Source organism: Hylobates moloch, unplaced genomic scaffold (assembly GCF_009828535.3).
Source record: "Hylobates moloch isolate HMO894 unplaced genomic scaffold, HMol_V3 SCAFFOLD_1, whole genome shotgun sequence".
In the NCBI taxonomy this organism is placed as follows: Eukaryota; Metazoa; Chordata; class Mammalia; order Primates; family Hylobatidae; genus Hylobates; species Hylobates moloch.
The window spans coordinates 71,879,614-71,902,508 of NW_026652276.1; the positions used below are offsets into that span (position 1 = coordinate 71,879,614).

General features: G+C 41.5%; 1 protein-coding gene across 1 annotated transcript in view; it reads right to left on the bottom strand.

Annotated features, from left to right (window-relative positions):
• The window catches only part of MYO3B (myosin IIIB), a 476,027-nt gene that overhangs the window by 30,071 nt on the left and 423,061 nt on the right, over positions 1-22,895 (bottom strand). The window lies entirely within an intron of this gene.

The following is a 22,895-nucleotide window of genomic DNA, read 5'->3' on the forward strand; positions in this document are numbered from 1 at the left end:
TCCCACAGAAATACAAACTACCATCAGAGAATACTATAAGCACCTCTATGCAAATAAACTAGAAAATCTAGAAGAAATGGATAAATTCCTTGACAGACACATATACCCTCCCAAGACTAAACCAGGAAGAAACTGAATCTCTGAATAGACCAATAACAGGCTCTGAAATTGAGGCAATAATTAATTGCTTACCAACCAAAAAAAGTCCAGGACCAGATGGATTCACAGCCGAATTCTACCAAAGGTACAAGGAGGAGCTCATACCATTCCTTCTGAAACTATTCCAATCAATGGAAAAAGAGGGAATCCTCCCTAACTCATTTTATGAGGCCAGCATCATCCTAATACCAAAGCCTGGCAGAGACACAACCAAAAAAGAGATTTTTAGACCAATATCCCTGATGAACATCAATGCAAAAATCCCCAATAAAATACTGCCAAACTGAATCCAGCAGCACATCAAAAAGCTTATCCACCATGATCAAGTGGGCTTCATCCCTGGGATGCAAGGCTGGTTCAACATATGCAAATCAATAAATGTAATCCAGCATATAAACAGAACCAAAGACAAAAACCACATGATTATCTCAATAGATGCAGAAAAGGCCTTTGACAAAATTCAACAGCGCTTCATGCTAAAAACTCTCAATAAATTAGGTATTGATGGGATATATCTCAAAGTAATAAGAGCTGTCTATGACAAACCCACAGCCAATATCATACTGAATGGGCAAAAACTGGAAGCATTCCCTCTGAAAACTGGCACAAGACAGGGATGCCCTCTCTCACCACTCCTATCCTACATAGTGTTGGAAGTTCTGGCCAGGGCAATGAAGCAGGAGAAAGAAAGGGTATTCAGTTAGGAAAAGAGGAAGTCAAATTGTCCCTGTTTGCAGATGACATGATTGTATATCTAGAAAACCCCATTGTCTCAGCCCAAAATCTCCTTAAGCTAATAAGCAACTTCAGCAAAGTCTCAGGATACAAAATCAATGTACAAAAATCACAAGCATTCTTATACACCAATAACAGACAAACAGAGAGCCAAATCACGAGTGAACTACCATTCACAATTGCTTCAAAGAGAATAAAATACCTAGGAATGCAACTTACAAGGGATGTGAAGGACCTCTTCAAGGAGAACTACAAACCACTGCTCAACAAAATAAAAGAGGACACAAACAAACGGAAGAACATTCCATACTCATGCATGGGAAGAATCAATATTGTGAAAATGGCCATACTGCCCAAGGTAATTTATAGATTCAATGCCATCCCCACCAAGCTACCAATGACTTTCTTCACAGAATTGGAAAAAACTACTTTAAAGTTCATATGGAACCAAAAAAGAGCCCACATTGCCAAGTCAATCCTAAGCCAAAAGAACAAAGCTGGAGGCATCATGCTACCTGACTTCAAACTATGCTACAAGGCTACAGTAACCAAAAGAGGATGGTACTGGTACCAAAACAGAAATACAGACCAATGGAACAGAAGAGAGCCCTCAGAAATAATACCACACATCTACGCTACCTCATGTTTGACAAACCTGACAAAAACAAGAAATGGGAAAAGGATTCCCTCTTTAACAAATAGTGCTGGGAAACCTGGCTAGCCATAAGTAGAAAGATGAAACTGGATCCCTTCGTTACACATTATACAAAAATTAATTCAAGATGAATTAAAGACTTAAATGTTAGACCTAAAACCATATAAACCCTGGAAGAAAACCTAGGCAATACCATTCAGGACAGAGGCATGGGCAAGGACTTCATGTCTAAAACACCAAAACCAATGGTGACATAAGCCAAAATTGACAAATGGGATCTAATTAAACTAAAGAGCTTCAGCACAGCAAAAGAAACTACCATCAGAGTGAACAGGCAACCTACAGAATGGGAGAAAATTTTTGCAATCTACCTATCTGACAAAGGGCTAAAATCCAGAATCTACAAATAACTCAAATTTATAAGAAAAAAATCAAACAACCCCATCAAAAAGTGGGCAAAGGATATTAACAGACACTTTTCAAAAGAAGACATTTATGCAGCCAACAAACATATGAAAAAATGCTCATCATCACTGGCCATCAGAGAAATGCAAATCAAAACCACAGTGAGATACCATCTCACACCAGTTAGAATGGCAATCATTAAAAAGTCAGGAAACAACAGGTGCTGGAGAGGATGTGGAGAAATAGGAACACTTTTACACCGTTGGTGGGACTGTAAACTAGTTCAACCATTGTGGAAGACAGTGTGGCGATTCCTCAAGGATCTAGAACTAGAAATATCATTTGACCCAGCTATCCCATTACTGGGTTTATACCCAAAGGAATATAAATCATGCTGCCATAAAGACACATGCACACATATGTTTATTGTGGCACTACTCACAATAGCAAAGACTTGGAACCAAGCCAAATGTCCAACAATGATTGATAGACTGGATTAAGAAAATGTGGCACATATACACCATGGAATACACTGTGCAGCCATAAAAAATGATGAGTTCATGTCCTAGGGACATGGATGAAGCTGGAAACCATCATTCTCAGCAAACTATCTCAAGGACAAAAAACCAAACACCGCATGTTCTCACTCACAGGTGGGAATTGAACAATGAGAACACTTGGACACAGGAAGGGGAACATCACACAACAGGGCCTGTTGTTGGGTGGGGGGAGGGGTGAGGGATAGCATTAGGAGATATACCTAATGTAAATGACGAGTTAATGGGTGCAGCCACCAACATGGCACATGTATACATATGTAACAAACCTGCACGTTGTGCACATGTACCCTAGAACTTAAAGTATAATAAAAAATACATATATATAAAAGAATGTAAGAATGTGCATATTTATTTCCTTGCATATTAATGGCATAAGAAGCTGTTAACAGGGACTTGGGGTAAGGCTTGTGGGAGGAAAGTAGTTTTCACTGTATTCCTTTTGTATTGTTTGAAGTTTCTGCTTGCTTTTTAAGCAAGCATGTATTACTTTATATGATATTTAAAAGTTGCTCTTCTCAGCACAGAAAATCATTCTGATTCCTTTCTAATTCAAATAAGCATTGACTGAGGATATTTTAAAATATCCTCACATTGTGAAAGGACTAAGGCACAATTTCTAGCTTCAAAACTGTAGAGTAGGCTAGGGTTAGGAACCTTAACAATTAGCCACACTGCAACACTGGAAATTACTGATTTTCTGAATGTTGAGTAGTTCAGGCTTTCTTACATGAAAGTTGAAACTTGAGCATTTTTCTTTTGAGAACTATATAAGTAAAGGACGTAAGATTTAGATTCTCAGTATTTAGAAGGGTGGAGCCAATTTAAAGGTAGAAATAGTTGGCTTTTGGCTTTTGAAATAAAGGTGGAGAACAACCACCAAGTTGCAAGATTACTTCCTGAGGGTCAGTTGTATGCAAAGCAAATACAAGGGTAAGATTAGCTCCTACATTCAAAGGGTTTAAAATCTAGGGGACAGGTGGGAAAAATAGGTACATGGCAGAATGTGACATGTGCTCCAAAACAGGTACACAATTCAGATTATAAAGGTCATTTCTAGCTGGGCATGGTGGCTAGTGCCTGGTGGCTCACGGTGGCACCAGCACTTTGGGAGGCCGAGACAGGTGGATCATTTGAGGTCAGGAGTTTGAGACCAGCCTGACCAACATGATGAAATAACATCTCTACTAAAAATACAAAAAAATCAGCTGGGCGTGGTGGCACACGTCTGTAGTCCCAACTACCCAGGAGGCTGAGGCAGAAGAATCACTTGAACCTGGGAGGCGGAGGTTGCAATTAGCCAAGATCACGCCACTGCACTCCAGCCTGGGCACAGAGTGAGACTATGTCTCAAAAAAAAAAAAAAAAAAAAAAAAATCATTTCCAGTTGGTACTAAGAAAAAGCTTCATATAAGTTGTAGTATTTAATATGGAGCTTAAAATATGTGTGAAAGGTGGGAAAGAAGAGCATCTTGTAAGTTGCCTGAAGAAAGATGTTATATTAGAAGGGGTGTCATAATAATTTATTGAGCCCTTACTATGTACCAGATACTCCATATGAATTAACTCATTGAATAAAACATAAACCTATGAAGTAACCTCCTAGGGAGCAGTTCTCCAAGTGTTTCTATACATATGTGACAACTGTTGTCCTGGACTATCTTTTCAAAAATATTTGTATGGTTGGCCGGGCGCAGTGGCTCATGCCTATAATCCCAGCACTTTGGGAGGCCAAGGCAGGTGGATTGCTTGAGGTCAGGAGTTCGAGACCAGCCTGGCCGACATGGTGAAACCCCATCTCTGCTAAAAATACAAAAATTAGCTGGGCACGGTGGCGAGTGCCTGTAATCCCTGCTACTCAGGAGGCTGAGGCAGGAGAAGCGCTTGAACCCGGGAGGTGGAGGTTGCAGTGAGCCGAGATCGTGCCACTGCACTCTAGCCTGGGCAGACAGAGCAAGACTCCATCTAAAAAAAAGAAAAAAATTTGTATGGCAAACACCCTGAGAGGCTAGAGATCATGTCTTTCTCCAGTGCAGAGGACAGCGTTGCTTCCTGACTAGGATAATAAAAATGTCTCCCTCTAGGCCAAAGGGTGGGCAGGCTTGCTGCAGCCTGTTATGAGACTGAAAGGTTCCTAAGCTCAGGGTTCTTCAACAGTGACACAAATCCACTGTGTGCACAGATCTACCTGGGCCATTTTCCATCTACCCCATGGGATTTGGGGACAAGGGAAACCAATGGGAACGTGAAGCTCATGCTGCCTACTGTCTTGTGAATAATAAAGTCTTTTGTCTCTGACATAGGAATCTCATGCCTTCTGCTAGTTTCTGTGAAGATGGGGCAGGCTAACTTGTTAGCTTACAAGCAGGGTAAAATCTCAGACCCTTTACAGTTCTAGACAAAAGTAAAATTATTGTCACTATCTATAGAGAAAGAGGCAGAGAGATTTGATGACTTGCCTGATATAGTTAATAAATGGAAGAGGAGCTGACATTCCAGCTCAGGCGCTCTGTCTCTAGAATTGAACTCTTAACCAGTACAGTAAACTCTTATTAATTGGCCTCAGCCTGTTATGTGTCATGGAAGTACAGTCTGTAAAAGCAAAGTGGAGTTCTGCCTTGAATGTTAGACTGAGGTATTTGTATGAAATTCTTAAGGAAGAAGTGTTTTTTGGTTTGGAAAAAGCAAAGAAATCATGTTGTTTCTTTGTTTGAAACCCTCCAAAGATTTATCATCTCACTTGGAGTAAAAGCCAAAGTCCTTATAAGCCTTACCTCATATTACGGTGGACAGCCTCTAAGGTGGTCCTTTAATGATCCCCACTTCTTGGTATTCACATTCTGTATAATTCCCTCTCTTTGGGCTTAGTGACTTGCTTCTAATAAACAGAATATGGCAGCAAGCCAGCCTGGCCAACATGGTGAAACCCCATCTGCATGAAAAATACAAAAATTAGCCAGGCATGGTGGTGCATGCCTGTAATCCCAGCTACTCAGGAAGCTGAGGCAGAGGTTGCAGTGAGCTGAGATCACCCCACTGCACTCTAGCTTGGGCAACAGAACAAGACTCTGTCTCAAAAAAAAAAAAAAAAAAAAAATGGCAGCAGTGATCGGCCATCACTTTAGAGATGAGGTTTCAAAAACACTGTGGTTTCTATCTTGTGTGCTTTCTCTCACTCTCTCCAGGGGAAGACAGCTGCCATGTGGTAACGCAGTCCTGTGAAGAGTCCCATGTGGTGAGAGAGGTGGTTGGGAGTGAGCTTGGAAGTGGATCACCAACCCTTGTCCCCAAACTGAGACTTCACATGAGACTGCAGCTCTGGCCAACAGCTTCACTGTAACCTCACAACAGACCTTGAGCCACAAGTACCCAGCTAAGCTGTAGGGAGACCCCCTGAAACTATTGCTATGGAATAAAAGATGAAATGCTCCTGATTATTGTAAACACAAAGTTGCATGCAGGATTGTGTAAAGACAATGCCAGGTTGGGCTGCCAGAATGAGCCAACAGCATGTGATGTTCTTCCCCCTGCAGAGAGCCTACGAATGGATGTGCAGTCAGGGAGGTTTCACATCACCAAGATTCCTATCCCGGAAAAGCAGATATTCATAGCTCTGGGAATGCAATGTGACCCTTGTGGAGAGCCTATAAACGGACGCATGGGGGTCGCCTGTCCATATGGATAAGACAGATAGGGTTATAAACGCCCTCATCTTGCCATGGCTCTTCTAGGCCTCTTTAGGGTTAAGGCATACTCCCTTCTGATAATTTCTGGTCTAACTAGTTGTCTAGCTTCACATCCTGTTTCCATGGATTGTTTGTAACCAGCTTTTGTTGCAATTGTTACTGCTGATTAATATCTTGCTAATCATAGGTTATGGAAAGATTGTGTTTCTGTTTTAAGGCTCTGTTAGAAATTACTGACACACACACTATATTGTAAATTATCTCTGTATACTGTACTTCTACATACAAATGTTATGTTAAAGAATTACTTCATCCCCATGTGACCATCTCACTTCATAATCAAATGACCCTAAATCCCTCACTAACCTACCCCCGCCATCACTAAACTTAATAATAAATGCTGGTACATCCAGTGCATTGTTGGCACCACGGGACCGGAAGGTAGTGACCCCCCTGGACCCAGCTTTCACTATCTTGAGTGTGTCTATTATTTCTCAACCTGCCAATCCGCCTGGGAACAAAGAGAGAGCCCCGTTGCACTGTGGGCTGCTGGCTAGATCCTGAAGATGCATGCAACAACGAGACAGAGAAATTTGCTGGAAAAGCACCACAGCAGGAAACAAGTAACACATCCAATCATCAAAAAGAATAAAAGATCACACTAACTCCTTTACAACAGACAATCCAGACAGCCATCCTGAACAACTTGTCTCCAGCGATCCAGGTCTGGCTCAACCTCTGCCTCCTCCTGATGACACTGATCCTTCTACCCTGTCAGTCACCCCACAGACTGTTAAAAACTGTACATATTGGGCCTATATTCCTTTTCCTCCTCTTATTCGAGCCATGACATGGATGGATGCTCCTATCAAGGTCTATGTTAATGATAGTATTTGGATGCCTGGTTCTGTAGGTGATCGTTGTCTTGCACAACCTTCAGAAGAAGGAACACCTTTCAATATCACTTTAGGTTTTAGGTATCCACCTTTGTGCCTGGGACCCACTAATGGATGTCTCTCATTAGATATTCAAAAACTTGGGCTGTCACACTGCCGTCTGGTCACTCTGTCCCTCCTTTAGGACACTTGGTATCAGGGCTCTCATTAAAACCTCTAAGGCAGATCAAAACAGTAATCAATCACTGATTATATTCACACATCCCAATATAAGCCTTTAGGACCTGCGTGTCCTCTCAACTTGTCTTCAAATGCTGACAAATTAATATGGAAAGGTTGTGTTAGCTCAGAAGGAACTGTGTTATTTAATTCTTCTCACTACACCATTGTCGACTGGGCTCCTAAAGGTCATATTATTAATGATTGATTGCTCTCAAGGTCACAGAGATGATTGTCAACATTTTCTCTATAATATTACTTATCAAAAAAGTAGTGACAACCCTCCCCTATTATATCATAGATTTAACTCCTTTTTTCCTCTTAAGTGGAAAGGGGCAGGGGTTGTACCTCCAAAGCCAAGGCTCATTGTTCCCCACTTCAGACCTGAACATTCAGAATTATGGAGATTCACAATAGCTATGACTGGTATGAGAGTCTGGGCTGGAGAAAGTGTTGTAAGTAAATCCACCTTGTCACCTCAAAGTATATATACTACCTATGTGGAGTCCAACAAAACTATACCACTTAAAAGTTGTGTTAAACCACCATATATGTTATTAGTAGAAAGATGCGTATTAGTTCAAAAACCAACAAACAATTACCTGGGTTAATTGTTACTTGTGTACTTGTATTGACTCATCCTTTAATCAATATCATAGTATTTTAATAGGGCCAGAGAAGGTATTTGGCTCCCTGTAGCCTTACATAGGCCTTGGGAATCTTCCCCCTCTATCCATGTTATCAACAATATTCTACAGAAAATTCTTAAAAGGAATAAATGATTTATTTTTACATTAATTGTAATAATAATGGGCTTGATTGCTGTTACTGTGACTGCTGCTACTGCTGGAGTTACATTACATCAATCTATTCAAACTGTTCATTTTGTGGATAAATGGCAAAAAAATTCTACTCCGATGTAGAATTCTCAGGTATTGATCAAAAATTGGCTAATCAAATTAATGATTTAAGACAAACTGTTATATGGATGGGAGATAGAATTATGAGTTTAGAACATAGATTACCAATGCAATGTGATTGGAATACTTCCGAATTTTGTATAACTCTGTTTCAATATAATGAGTCTGTTCACAGTTGGGAATCAGTAAAATGCCATTTACAAGGAAGTGAAGATAATTTAAGTTTAGACATAAGCAAGCTGAAAGAACATATTTTTGAGCCCTCTCAAGCACACTTAGCTGCTTTACCCGGTGCTGAAGTTTTAGATGGTATCTCTGAGGGATTATTTAATCTCAACCCCATTCAATGGGTAAAATCTTTGGGAAGATCAACTAACGTTAATTTTGTTCTGTGTATAACTTGTACTATTGGTTTATTGTTCATGTGTAAAATTGGAAAAAATATTCTTCAATCCAATTGTGATCAGCACCAAGCTATGATTGCTATGGTTCATTTAAATCAGAGAAAAGGGGGAGATGTAGGGAGACCCCCTGAAACTATTGCTATGGAATAAAAGATGAAATGCTCCTGATTATTGTAAACACAAAGTTGCATGCAGGATTGTGTAAAGACAATGCCAGGTTGGACTGCCAGAATGAGCCAACTGCACTTGATGTGCTTCCCCCTGCAGAGAGCCTATGAATGGATGTGCAGTCAGAGAGGTTTCACATCACCAAGATTCCTATCCCAGAAAAGCAGATGTTCATAGCTCTGGGAATGCAATGTGACCCTTGTGGAGAGCCTATAAACGGACGCATGGGGGTCACCTGTCCATATGGATAAGATAGGGCTATAAACGCCCTCATCTTGCCATGGCTCTTCTAGGCCTCTTTAGGGTTAAGGCATACTCTCTTCTGAGAATTTCTGGTCTAACTGGTTGTCTAGCTTCATGTCCTGTTTCCATGGATTATTTGTAACCAGCTTTTGTTGCAATTGTTACTGCTGATTAATATCTTGCTAATCATAGGTTATGGAAAGATTGTGTTTCTGTTTTAAGGCTCTGTTAGAAATTACTGACACACACACTATATTGTAAATTCTTATCTCTGTATACTGTACTTCTACATACAAATGTCCTCTACTTCTACATACAAATGTTATGTTAAAGAATTACTTCATCCCCATGTGACCATCTCACTTCATAATCAAATGACCCTAAATCCCTCACTAACTTACCCCTGCCCTCACTAAACTTAATAATAAATGCTGGTACATCCAGTGCATTGTTGGCACCATGAGACCAGAAGGCGGTGACACCCCTGGACCCAGCTTTCACTATCTTGTGTGTGTCTATTATTTCTCAACCTGCCGATCCACCTGGGAACAAAGACAGCCCCGTTGCATTGTGGGCTGCTGGCCAGATCCCGCAATACTAAGCTGTGTCCAGATTCCTGACCCACAGAAACTGTGACACAACAAATGTTTTGCCGTTTTAGGCCACTAAGTTTTGGTGTAATTTGTAAGAAGCAATAGATAACGAATACACTCCTCCTCCTCCCCTCACTCACTTCCCTCTGTCTACACTGATTTCCTTGCTGTTTCTGGAACATACCAGCTTTGCTCCCACTTCAGGACCTTGGCACTGGCCATTCCCTCTTTAGAAAGCTCTTTTCTCAGACAGCTTTGTGCCTCTAGCACACCCTATCCCTCCATCCTGACTTGTAGGTGCCACCTTCTATACAAGTGATTTTCTTTCTTGCCTGACTTTCCCATTGTCAACTCCATGGGCCAGGGATTCTTGCCTGTTTTGTTCACAGCTTTTCCTTCAGTGCCTAGAAGTGGGCTTGGTACATGGTAGGTACTGAGTAAACTTGTGTGGTGAAGTGAGGGAGGAAGATATGTCTAGAGCTAGATATGTTGGGTTTTAGGTACCTGTGGGATTTTCAAGTGTAGTCACGTATGAGGGCAGGATCGGAGAGCAGGGGGCAAAACAGAGGAAAGTGTGATACTGAAACACTGGGAGAGGGACTCCACAGTAGTGAATGCTACAGAGAGGCAGGGAGGTCATTTAATGTAAGAAACAGAAAGTGACTGTGACATTAAATAACATCAGTTTCAAGACTGTGTTGGAGGCAAAAGCTAGATTAGTGAGCAAGGGAGGGAGCAGGAGGTGAAGAAGGGCCAGTAGTAAGAGTTACCTTCCAAGGAATGAGGCTGTGAAGAGAGTGGAGAAGAGAGCAACAGGTGGAGGGCTCATGCTGGGAGGGAACTTTCTAAAGACAGAAGAGATAGGGCCTGTGAATTCTCTGAGAGTCAGGACTGAGGGGGAGTTGTGGCCTTGGTGCAGCAGGACAGAATATGATAGAAAACCTTATGCTATAGATGCTGGGCTTTGGACCAGCAGCATCAACGTCACCTGGGAGACTGTCAGAAATATGGGATCTCAGTCTGTTCCAGACCTACTGAATCAGAATCTGATATTAAGGTTCCAGATGAGCTGTGAGGACATTAAATTTGAGAAACTCTGGTTAAGAGCACAGCAAAGAGGAGTAAGTGCTGGTGAGAGAAGGAAGAGCAATTGTTTATGGAAATGGCAGGTTCAGCTCATGATGGGTGCAGGTGGATTTGACATTTGGAAATCCCAGCAGGAAGTAAAGGGAGTTCCTACCTTGCAGCCTCTCTCTACTCCAAAGAGAGCCCAGGAATCCAGACAGTCTGCTGACAATGATGATCCCCATCATAATAGCTACTACGTGTTGAGTAGTGTGCTTTGTGTCAGGTGGCGTTCTGGATACCTTATATAAATTATCTCACTTAGTACTCTAGCAACCTTACAAGGTGAGAATTATTATCCTCATTTTGCAGAAAAAAATAAATCACTTAGGTTTATCCAACTAAGAAGCAGAGAGTCGAGCCAGGATTCATCTGGCACCAAAGTCCATGCCCCCTTTGTTATGCCCCATTGCTTCTGCTACACCCTAGTGGTAGGGGAGGTGGGAGAGAGAGCACGAGGATTGAAGAGAGGGATGAAATCTTGAAATAGAATGCAGAAGGGGATGGGAGTGGGAGCTTGTTCGGGACTTGTATTAATCAGGGTTCTCTAGAGGGACAGAACTAATAGGATATACACATTAAGCGGAGTTCATTAAGTATTAACTTACATAATCACAAGGTCCCACAATAGGCCATCTACAGGCTGAGGTGCAAGAAGAGTCAGTCGAGTCCCAAAACTGAGGAACTTGGAGTCCCATGTTTGAGGACAGGAGGCATCCAGCATGGGTGAAAGGTGTGGGCTGGGAGGCTCGTCTTGTCTCGTCTCTTCCTTTCACATTTTTGTGCCTGCTTTATATTCTAGCCACACTGGCAGCTGATTAGATGGTGCCCATCCACATTAAGGGTGGGTCTGCCTTTCCCAGCCCACTGACTCAAATGTTAATCTCTTTTGGCAACACCCTCACAGACATACCCAGGATCAATACTTTGTATCCTTCAATCCAGTCAAGTTGACACTCAGTATTAACCATCAAAGGACTCAGACTCGGGAGAGTGTTATAGGCCCAGCTAGGACTGGAGATGATTTTGTGAGTGGCATCAATCTGCATTAATATGCTTTTTAGCAGTAGTGCTTAGAATCTCAGGTGTGGTAGTAGAGAAGGAAGGATTAATGTGGAGCTTGGATGCTCTGGGTAGAGGATGGAAGGACTGAGGTGTGCGTCAGAGTTCAACATAGACTTAAGATATCAAATGGAACAACCTCTTCTGTGAAGTCCCATCAGTGCCAGTGTGAACCTGGATTGCAGGTAGGGGTGGGAACTAAGAGCTGGCAGGCTGGATTGTGTTCAGCACTCCAAATCAAAAGTTGATGGGAGGTTGTTTTCATGCTTCTGAAAAGTCATTGTTGAGAGTGAGTGAGATTAACAGAGATGATCTGGTGTTGGTACACAGAATAGTTTGTGAAAGCTGGAGGGTAGCTGGGAAGTTCCTGAAGAGCTCCAGGTGGGTGGTGAGAGAGACTGGAGTATGGCCCTGCTTTCCGCATTACCAGAGTCGCCTGCTCAGGATGGCCAGTCCACACCCTAAGCTGAGTGTTGCCCCTGGTCCCAGTGCTCTGCATGGGCCTCCCCACTTACCAAGGACAGATCGCTTCTGATGCGCCCAACCTGTGAGAGCTTATAGTCCTCAAAAAGACAGTGCTTGAGTCTTTCTAAAGTGAAAAAGGAGACATGTTCCTTGGGTCATGCTCTGCTAAGAAAGCTGCACAGTAAGGTTGCTTGTCCTGAAGTATTAGGGGATTTAACAAGGCCTCTCTCTTGTTCACAAGCATGGTCTCTTCCTCCATGCAATACCTGCACTAGGCTAGGTGAGGTAAAATGAGCGCAAATATCAATTGCCATGTTGCACCCAGAATCCTTACTCCCTCTAACTCCTGCCTCCACTGTTACATGTGGGTCAGTGTGTCAGACTCCTTTTCTCCCTGATGGTGAAATCTGTTCCTTGTTGCTCATTTGATTTTATTCAGTGCCTATTCTGTGCCTGGCTTTGTTCTACACACTGGGGATGTGGTAGTGAACAAAGATCTCTGCCCTTATGGAGTTTAGCAGTTAATGAGGGGCAGACACAATAAACAATAGGGATAATAAATAAGTGTGGCATATAGAATGTTAGAAAGTGATAGAGATTATTTACACAAAAAAAGGAATCGTAGCTCAGGGCACAATGATTAGCCCTGCTGTCCATAAGGCCCTGAGCACTGGCGCTGCCAAGCTTCCTTTCCCAGGATCTGATGACACCTCACACAAACCCCTTAATGCAAACACACACTAGGAATGGCCCTTGCACCACCAGGGTTGGCCTGCCCTGTCATGCTCTTTCCTGTAAAGTGTTTGGGTTCATGGGAGCTGGACCAAACAGTGGAACAGGTGACAGACAAGACAATGCATTAGTTTATGCTAACTGGTGGGAGTGCAGATTTTTAGGGAGGGGGTGGCTGAGTCCAGGCTCGCCTATCGTGCCCAGGTATCAAGGGAAGGTGTGGCCAGGCAGTCCACTGTTGTTCTATGAGCAGGACCCAGTGTCCCTGAGAACTGGACCCTGCAGGTCCATTAGGATGCTACAGACAACATATTTTTCTATTTTTTGAGAAGCATTTTTGGGCCAAGGAGGAAATGGAATTCAAAAATTGATCTGTGAAGTTTCTACATTTGGATGTAGGTCCACGTAGGAGGAAAAACCCTGCTTCAGTCTATTCACTTGTAACAAAGCATAATAAAGCCATAAACTCCTCATTGAAGCTATAGGGAGGGAGAAACTGACAAGTTCCCTATGAACAAGAGATGGTGTATAGAAATTAATTGTGCTATACTCATGGTTGCTATTTTCAAAGTTTTATGAAATGTTATTGCTAGTCTCTTTAACATGCTGTCTTCTTTTTATTTTATTGAATGCAGTAGTAGGAGGCTTTTGAATTCTCCTGCCTGGTCCTCTCCCATCCCCAGGAATATAACTTTCAAGGAGAAAACACTGATGAACTACTCCTGATTTCATTTCCAATCTGTAGACTTCCCACTGTCCCCACTGTCCTCAACACCCACATTTTGTGCAAATTTTTTTTCACACACATTTTACACATTTTACATGAAGCTTTGCTATAATAAATGTTATTCCAGGGGCTGGTCTTTGGGGATTCTATTTTGCCAAAATGACTCTGGCCCTTGCCCTTGAAAAAAACAAACAAACAAAAAAGCCCAATCATTATTGATAGAATATTTACTTAAAAACATTACCCCAATCATGGGTTAAACATACTGCTTCTACATGATGGATGTTATGTAAGTAATCTTGAGGCAGACTGTTTTTAATCTGCCAAATCTCTGCTTCATAAGGATCTAGGTGGTGCCCCTCCAGTTGCCGAGGGGGCTGACCTGCTAATCCCATCCATCTCAGAACATGGTTTGTTTGTAGTCCTGATGAATTTGCCATGCCTTTCACTGGGGTAAATCTGAATCCTTCATGGAGGTTAATAAAGCACCAGCCATGCTTATCTTGCTTCCCGAAAAGGACAGATTCAACGGCTCCTCTGGTCTCATGGATCTGCAACTACTTGGTTCAGAGACTATTCTCTTTTCCATGATAGTATAGCTTTGGAGAATATTAATGTATTTCCAGCTCCGTGTCCATGTACTGAGAATTATATAAACTAGCTTCACAGTATATAAATTGCTCAATAATTAGAACAAACATCTCACATCAAAATAAGCAATTCAAATTTCATCTACTACCCAAATGCGAAATCCTCAAGAGTGCTGAGTTATGAAATTATGCAAACCCAGAAATTAGCATTTTAAAAGTTCTCAACTGATAAAAAGTACTGTACTCTGTTGGTTTTTCCTGGGTATGCTTTAGTAATAGTAAGTAATAAGATAATTAGCACAGATACATTCCATCAAGTAGGATGTAGTGGGAAGTTATTTAAATTCATTTGAGAAAGCTACCATAACTGAGAAAAGAAACATATGTAGGTATCTCATGTCAGCTTTTAAAGGCCTATAGTGAGTTTTTGTTTAGAACTTGATAGAAAATTACTTGCCCACCTGATACAGGGTAATCAATTTTGTTAACAGAGCTTGGACTTGCTATATAAACATAAGGATCTCTATCTTGGCCTCTTAGGTAAATCAGCTCACTCAGCAATTGAATATGATGAATACATTGGAAATAAAATTCTTTTTTTTTTTTTTTGAGACAAAGTCTCGTTCTGTCGCCCAGGCTGGAGTACAGTGGCACGATCTCAGCTCACTGCAAGCTCCACCTCCCGGGTTCATGCCATTCTCCTGCCTCAGCCTCCCAAGTAGCTGAGACAACAGGTGCCCGCCACCATGCCCATCTAATTTTGTTTTTGTATTTTTAGTAGAGACAGGGTTTCACTGTGTTAGCCAGGATGGTCTCGATCTCCTGACCTCGTGATCCACCCGCCTCGGCCTCCCAAAGTGCTGGGATTACAGGCGTGAGCCATCGTACCTGGCCTTGGAAATAAAATTCTTGAGGTGGGCACTGGTTGTTTGACCTGTCTAACATCTCTACCCCTCTGCTGTGGTGAGAGTCTCCTCTTTCCTTTGCAGGCATTTGGATGTGGCTGATCTCCCCAGTCTGCCTCCTTCCAAATCAATTTGAACACATGGCCAGGGCCTGGCCCCTCTTTCCCCACCCAGAGTGATTAGTTAGTTCAAGAGTGGGCGCAGGACCCAGGCAGAGCTGTAGTTCCTCTAGGAGATCTGAGATACGGACACCGGAAGAGGAACAGCCCTTTGTCTTTTGGGATCTTGAGTTCTACTTCATGATATAGGCTCAGGGCTGGCAGGGGCCACCTTACCAGCACTGATAATGTTACCTGCTGAGAATAAGCAGTACTGAACCATAGGGAGAAAGAAACAGCAGCCTAATGACATCACTGGACCCCAATAAATTGTCTTTTGGTCTACGCTAGTTTGACATAGATTTTTTCTGGTTCTTGTATTTCAATGAGTCCTTACAAATAAGTAACTTACACAGTTGTCTCTCTTCCTGCTAATCATCAGCAATTTCACTCCACTCCTGCACACAGGGAAGGGCACATAGGGATTGTTAGCAACAGAGGTCTGAGGTATGAACATCTTAGATGGGTCTAGTATATCATGTATTAGGCCATTAGGTCCTTTTGAGCCACTAAAAATGTATGGAGATGCCTGAAGGAATACCTGCTTGTATGACATGTGCGTGTGTGCGTGTGTGTGTGTGTGTGTGTGTGGTATGTATATGTGTGAGTGTGTATATTTGTGTATAGTTTTCCATTATGTTAATGTTAGCTAGAGGTGAAACAAGCTAAGTATGCCAGTATAATGTGTGAGGCACCCATTTCTCATTAATAAAGTAAACAGTGGCATTTGTGAAGGAACATGGGCAAGGAACTCAGCAAGCACGTGGGTGATTTCCCACCTACATCAGAAGAAACATGAAAGAGCAACTCTTAATTACAACCAAATATTAGCTTTGGCTCCTGGGAACTCATCATCCCATCTCAAGGTCTGTATTTATGAAAATTTAAGCAATGTCTTAAAACATGTTAATTTGTTCTTTGTTTATTTCTTTCCCTGACAGATTAATTTATTCCAAGGGACTTTGGTTCTCAAGCGCTAATATATCGATTGGGCCCATGTACGACATAGCTAACAGCCTGGGGAGGAGATTTTGATGGAAAACAAAAGTCTTTCTTGTAGTTTTCCTTAGGTAATTAACTTTATATGGTGGGCCCTGGACTGCTTCCAGTTTTCTCTGGATTTGCATCTCTGAGTTTTAGATCAATGGTTAATTTCATTAGAGGCTGGAAGTGCTGAAACACACACACATTCTCTCTTTCTCTGTCTGTCTCTCTCTCTCTCTTTGGGCTTGAATAAGCCAGTTGAAGCATACTGGGACCATGAGCAAAGTTATATGTTTTTTTTCCTATTGGGTGATGTCTTTCTGAGCACATCTATGCAAAGGACATTTAAATGGTAACAAGAATCTGAAGTACCACCTTTGGAGAAGCAAAGGAGAGGATAAGAGAAATGCTGTTTATCATTAATGGGAACTTCTCTTGGTTGTCTTTTGGATCCTTCAATCTTGTATAATCCCATTGGGAAGTCAAAGTAATGCTTACAAAGTACCATCCTTTTAATGTCTATTAATTGATTATCAGTTCTTTTGTTGCCCATGAACTGTACTCAGAAGTCTGTGGCACTTACATATAAATATCTGTAACTTGTAGAAAGAGAAGGTACATAGCAAGTAAGTAATAAAATTACCCCAGAATCCATATGCTCTCAAACCATTCTGATGTCTGTAACTATTCATTTTTTTTTTTTTGAGACAGAGTCTCATGCTGTCACCCTGGCTGAAGCGCAGTGGACCGATCTCGGCTCACTACAACCTCCGCCTCACTTGTAACTATTCTTTACATCATGGGATTAACTTAGAATAGGAAACCTCCAGAAGTGTACCTGTCTCCAAATTTCAGGCAACTTCATAAGCATTTCTGGATTTTGTCTATAGGTACCCTTAAAAGTGTACAAATTTAAAACAGAACATCAAAAGTCAGTGACCCCTAATTACATTACTTCGCCTTCACAAAACATATCTTTCAAATCAACGAGCAAAGCAGAGGAATTTCTATTATACTTTAGAACTCCTGATTTCTACAAGCTTTGTTCCTTTACCTAGAGCATGTACTAAATAAAAGAAACCTACATTATTATAAAATGCTAAATACAGGTCAGAACACTAATGTAGGTATTTTTACCATATAATATTGCATTTATGAATAGGCTAAATGGCATAAGCCTAGTTCTATTTACTGCTAGGATATATATTAATAACTAAAATGTAGCTAGCTACTACCAGGTGAAAACAGTAGCTGCTCAGGCTGTGATAGACTGTATTACTTTTACACTAAATATTTGTGTTCCTATCCCTGAAGTGCCTCTCCCAGCAGAAAGATTCACTTCTCTACCCTGCTGAATTCAGGAATGGTCGTGAAACTTCCTCTGGCCAGTGAAATGTGGGCCAAAAGGGTACGTGTATTTGTAGATAGAAACTAGAGTGTGGTTTGCCAAGTCTCTGCCATAACCCCCAGGATGATCTAGATGAAAACTGCGATATCAGCCTGGGGTCTGGAGTGAAGAGGACACAGAGCAGAGCCGCAGCTGACCCATATAGTATAGCACACATGCGAAAGGAACCTTTGTGGTTGTAAGCCACTAAGCTGCGGGGATTGTTTCTTTCTGCATCATAATCTAATCTATCCCAACTGATACAGTAGCTTAAACTAAATATGTACACTTTATTAGTTTGTACCTTTTGAAATTGTTGTTTGGTAGTAACAAACTATCTAACAGCAACAATCTCATACAATTTGACTTATTATAACTGAGAAAAATAGGAATATAAATTTCTACTCATGAATGCTTTCCCTCCCAGATGATAATTACTTATTAAGAGAAGAACATATTTATTACTTGTATTTTATTTTATTTTTTGAGACAGAGTTTCACTGTTTTTGCCCAGGCTGGAGTGCAATGGCGCTATCCGGGCTCACAGCAACCTCCGCCTCCTGGGTTCAAGCGATTCTCCTCCCTCAGCCTCCCCAGTAGCTGGGACTACAGCCATGTGCCACCACGCCCAGCTAATTTTGTATTTTCAGTAGAGACAGGGTTCCTCCGTTGGTCAGGCTAGTCTTGAACTCCCAACCTAAGGTGATCTGCCCTCCTCGCCCTCCTAAGTGCTGGGATTACAGGTGTGAGCCACTGCGCCCGGCCTGTATTTTATTTTTATAAGGAACATCATAGCAGAGTTAGAGAAAATGTTGCAAATATTTACGCATTCCTAAATCCACAGCAATACCCATCATTGATTGAATGTCCTCCATGTGTCACTTTCTAGGAATGTATTAGGTAGGCAAGACAGACATGACTTATAGCTTCATGGAGATTTCATTCATTCTAGTGATGGAGTTCAACTATAAACAATAATTGCAGGCTAGGAAACGAATAGGTTGTTTTAAGTCAAAATTACAGAGGAAAAGGAACTCAAGGATATGGTGGTGGGTGACGGCCTCTCTGAAGAGTTGATGGTTGAGGCCTGAAGAATGAGAAAAGTGTTCTAGGCTGAGGGGACAGCATAATGCAAATGCCATCTCCATTGTCCCGGAGGCAGATCAGATCTGCCCAGTACAGGTAGAATGTAGTGAGGAAGGGGATCATGATGTGAGGTAAAGCTGAAGAAATGGAGTATGGACAGGTCATACAGAGCTTTGATGGCCAGGGAGGGAGTTTGAATTTTCTTTTTTTAAGTCAATGGGAAGCTATGGAAGGAAAATGTGAAGAAAAAGACATGAAGCAGTTTATTTCTTCAACACCGATCACTGTCTCTGGTGGGAGTCCCATATATGTAGCGACACAAGAGGGGAAGTGAGGGGACCAGTGAGGAGGCTACTACAGGTCAGAGGCGATGGTTATCTGGACCAGGGTTGTGGCAGTGAAGAGGAAGAGAAACGGACAAAATCAAGATGTATGCAGAAGGTCAAAACAGAACTTGTTGATGCGCTGGATGTGGAAAATGAGGGAAAGGAGACCAGCAAGAATGGCTTCCAGACTTCTGGCTTGGGTCCTTGGGTGGACATTGGTGCCACTTCTTTTTTTTTTAGATGGAGTCTCACTCTGTCATCCAGGCTAGAGTGCAGTAGCATGATCTCAGCTCACTACAACCTCCTTCTCCTGGGTTCAGGCAATTCTCCTGCCTCAGCCTCCCGAGTAGCTGGGATTACAGGCGCCCACCACCATGCCTGGCTAATTTTTTTTTGTATTTTTAGTAGAGATGGGGTTTTACCATGTTGTCCAGGCTGGTTTTGAACTCCTGACCTCAGGTGATCCACCCCCCTTGCCTCCCAAAGTGCTGGGATTGCAGGCGTGAGCCACTGTGCCCGGCCAAACATGATGCCACTTATTAGAACAGGAAATACCAAGGGAGGATTAAGGTTTTCAAGACATGAGGGGATCAAGAGTTCAGTTCTGGACATGCTAAGCACAGGAAACCCTGGAAACATTTGAGTGGAGATATCAAGTAGGAAGCTCTGTGTGTGTCTAAAATCCAGAGAAACAATCTGGGCTGGACATATGAACTGGGGCATCATCAACACACCAGTGGAATTTCAGGCTTGGAGAATAAATGTAAAGGGAGAAGAAAAAAGGTTCTCTGAAGCCTGAGGAACCCTGGCATTTAGAGGTTTGGGAGGAAACAAAGAGCAGCCATGAGGCTGGGGGAAAGCCAGAAGGGTGAGTCTTCACAGAAGCTGAGAAGAGAGTGGTTTAAGAAAACCATGGGTCAGCTTTGTCAAATGCTGCTGAGAGGTGGAATGAGAAAAGGACAGAGAAGACCCTCTGGATCTGGCAACCTGAAGGTCTTTGGCAACCCTGATAATGTGTTTCAGGAGAGCGATACGACCCAAAGGGGTTCTCGAGGGGGAAATACAGATAACAGGTACAGTAAAAAATGTTTTAAAATGTGGCTAAGAAGGGGATAAGAGAAGAAGGGTGAGGGAGGAGAAGCCTAAATTAACTTTGTGTTTATATTAAAGAGAGACTGTGAAAAATCCTGGAAGTGATTGAGTTTACCTGGAAGCTACCAGATTGTTTTCTACCACCGGCAAAAATGGAGACTTGAGAACTAGCTAACTTGGTATACATGTGCACAACTGCATTGTGTGACCCCTTTCTGAAATACCATGTTCCTTAAGGGTCACCTTCTCTTCTACTTTCTTTTCCCACATTTCTGGAAGGAAATGGTTTGGGTTGCTTTAATTATTATAGCTTTTCTATCCCTGCTTTGTCTTTTTTTTGTTGCTTAAGTTCTGAATGATAGGCAGTCACTGAAGAATGTTCTTCTGTTTCAGAAAGAATTATTGTTCTTCTCTAACTCAAAAGTGCTGACCTAGTTGGTTTCTGTATCTGTTGATAGAGTTCACTTCCCTATTAGCTTAAGGGTCATTAAATGAGGGTAAAATTTCATTATAAGTTTTATTTTTAAAATGTTTAATTAACAGTTTTAATTGAAAAAATTCACACACTTTAGGTATAGAAAAAAAGTTAAATAGCACCAAAGATTGTGGAATAAATAAGTCCTCCCCAGAACCCTAGCCCTTGCTCCAGAGGAAACTGTTGCCAATACTATCTTGTGTGAACTATTCTATATACATACAATTCTAAGGCTACATCTCCTGCCTGTAAAACAAAAATAAAAATAAAAACAAAACCCTCAAATGTCAGCATATTTACACACTCTGTGCTTTGCTTTTTTCATATTTCAATATAACATGGAGGCTTTTGCATAAAGTCAAGCAAGGCTTAACAACAAGGATATGTTCTGAGAAATGTGCCATTAGACAATGTTGTCTTCATTGGAATAACCTATAGTGTACTTATACAAACATGGATGGTATAGTCTATCAGACACCTAAGCTATATGGTATAACCTGTTGCTCTTAGGCTACAAACCTGTGTAGCATGTTCCTGCACACAATACTGTAGGCAATTATAACACAGTGGTAAAAAATTGTGTATCTAAACATATGTAAACTTAGAAAAGGTACAGCAAAAATATGGGATTATAATCTTATGGGACCACCATCCTATATGTGGTTCACTGTTGATCACAACATCGTTATGTGGTCCATGATGATACGGCTATGTCATTCTCATTCATGGTTCCATAGTATTCCATTTTATGGATGTGCCATTATATTAACAAGTTTCTACTGATGAATATTTATGTTTTTCTAAGCATTTTAAAACCAACCCCAAAATTTTCTTGAATGATTACACAAAACCTTTGCCTAAAAACACACAAAACCTTTACCCAATATGAAGTAGACAACTGTCATCCTAAATCCCAAAGACAGTTGGATTGGGAATAACTACTGTTTTCCTGTTTTGTGGTAAAAAAAAAAAAAGGTGGCTGATGTTTGTGTGACTCTTTCATCTATGAAATCTGGGGATATCAGTGACACTAATCTACGTCATAGGAATAATGAGAAGAGAAAAAAATATGAAAGTTTTAAGACGTTTAGAAAAACAATCTTTTAGAATAAAATATTTTATAGGCTATCAAATGGCTTATATAGCAAACGCATAGTATTTTGTATTTTCTTAGATAATATGCTACTAGATTTTTTTCAAAATAGCAATGTTTCCTAAAGATGCTTTCTTTCACAGTTATATGGACAATTAATATTTTCAATTTCAAACAATATCAAGACTTCTATGGTGGGGGGGTGGATTTCATGGACTTAAATAATGTATTCTGAGGGTGCTTAAAGTGCCCACAGGCCTTCCCCTAGTATCACCACTGATTTCAGGGGCAGGGAAGTGGAGATTTTAGGAAAATAAAGTTTGTGAAGGTTTGGAATTTTTTATTTTATTTTATTTTTTGTGAGACAGTGTTTCGCTCTTGTTGCCCAGGCTGGAGTGCAATGGTGAGATCTCGGCTTACCGCAACCTCTGCCTCCCAGGTTCAAGTGATCCTCCTGCCTCAGCCTCCTGAGTAGCTGGGACTACACACGGATGCACCACCATGCCTGGCTAATCTTATATTTTTAGTAGAGAAGGGTTTCTCCATGTTGATCAGGCTGGTCTCGAACTCCCGACCTCAGGTGATCCACCCGCCTTGGCCTCCCAAAGTGCTGGGACTACAGGTGTGAACCACTGCGCCTGGGAGAATTCATTCTTAAAGATTCTGTCTTTTATCCCATGAGCTCTGGGGAGACATTGAAGCTTCTGATCAGGAGGACGACATATAGTAATTGGCAGTGGCATGCAGAATAATTTAGAGGAGAGAGGGAAAGAAGAGAATCAAAAAGGACATTATAATAGTCCAACTGAGGTGAGGAAAGCCTTGGCTGGAATGGGAACAGCAGAAGCGAAAAGTAAAAAGGACCTAAGAGTGAATTTAACTTTTTTTCCTGCCCTAGCACACTTGAGAAGACAAATCCTATTAACAGTGATTCACTCTGTATTCAAAACTTTGTTACAAGTACAGCAGAAAACCCAAATTAAAAGGCTAAGCTATTACAGTATATTGCTACAAATCATTAAACTATATAAAAACAAGGAAGGGCAAT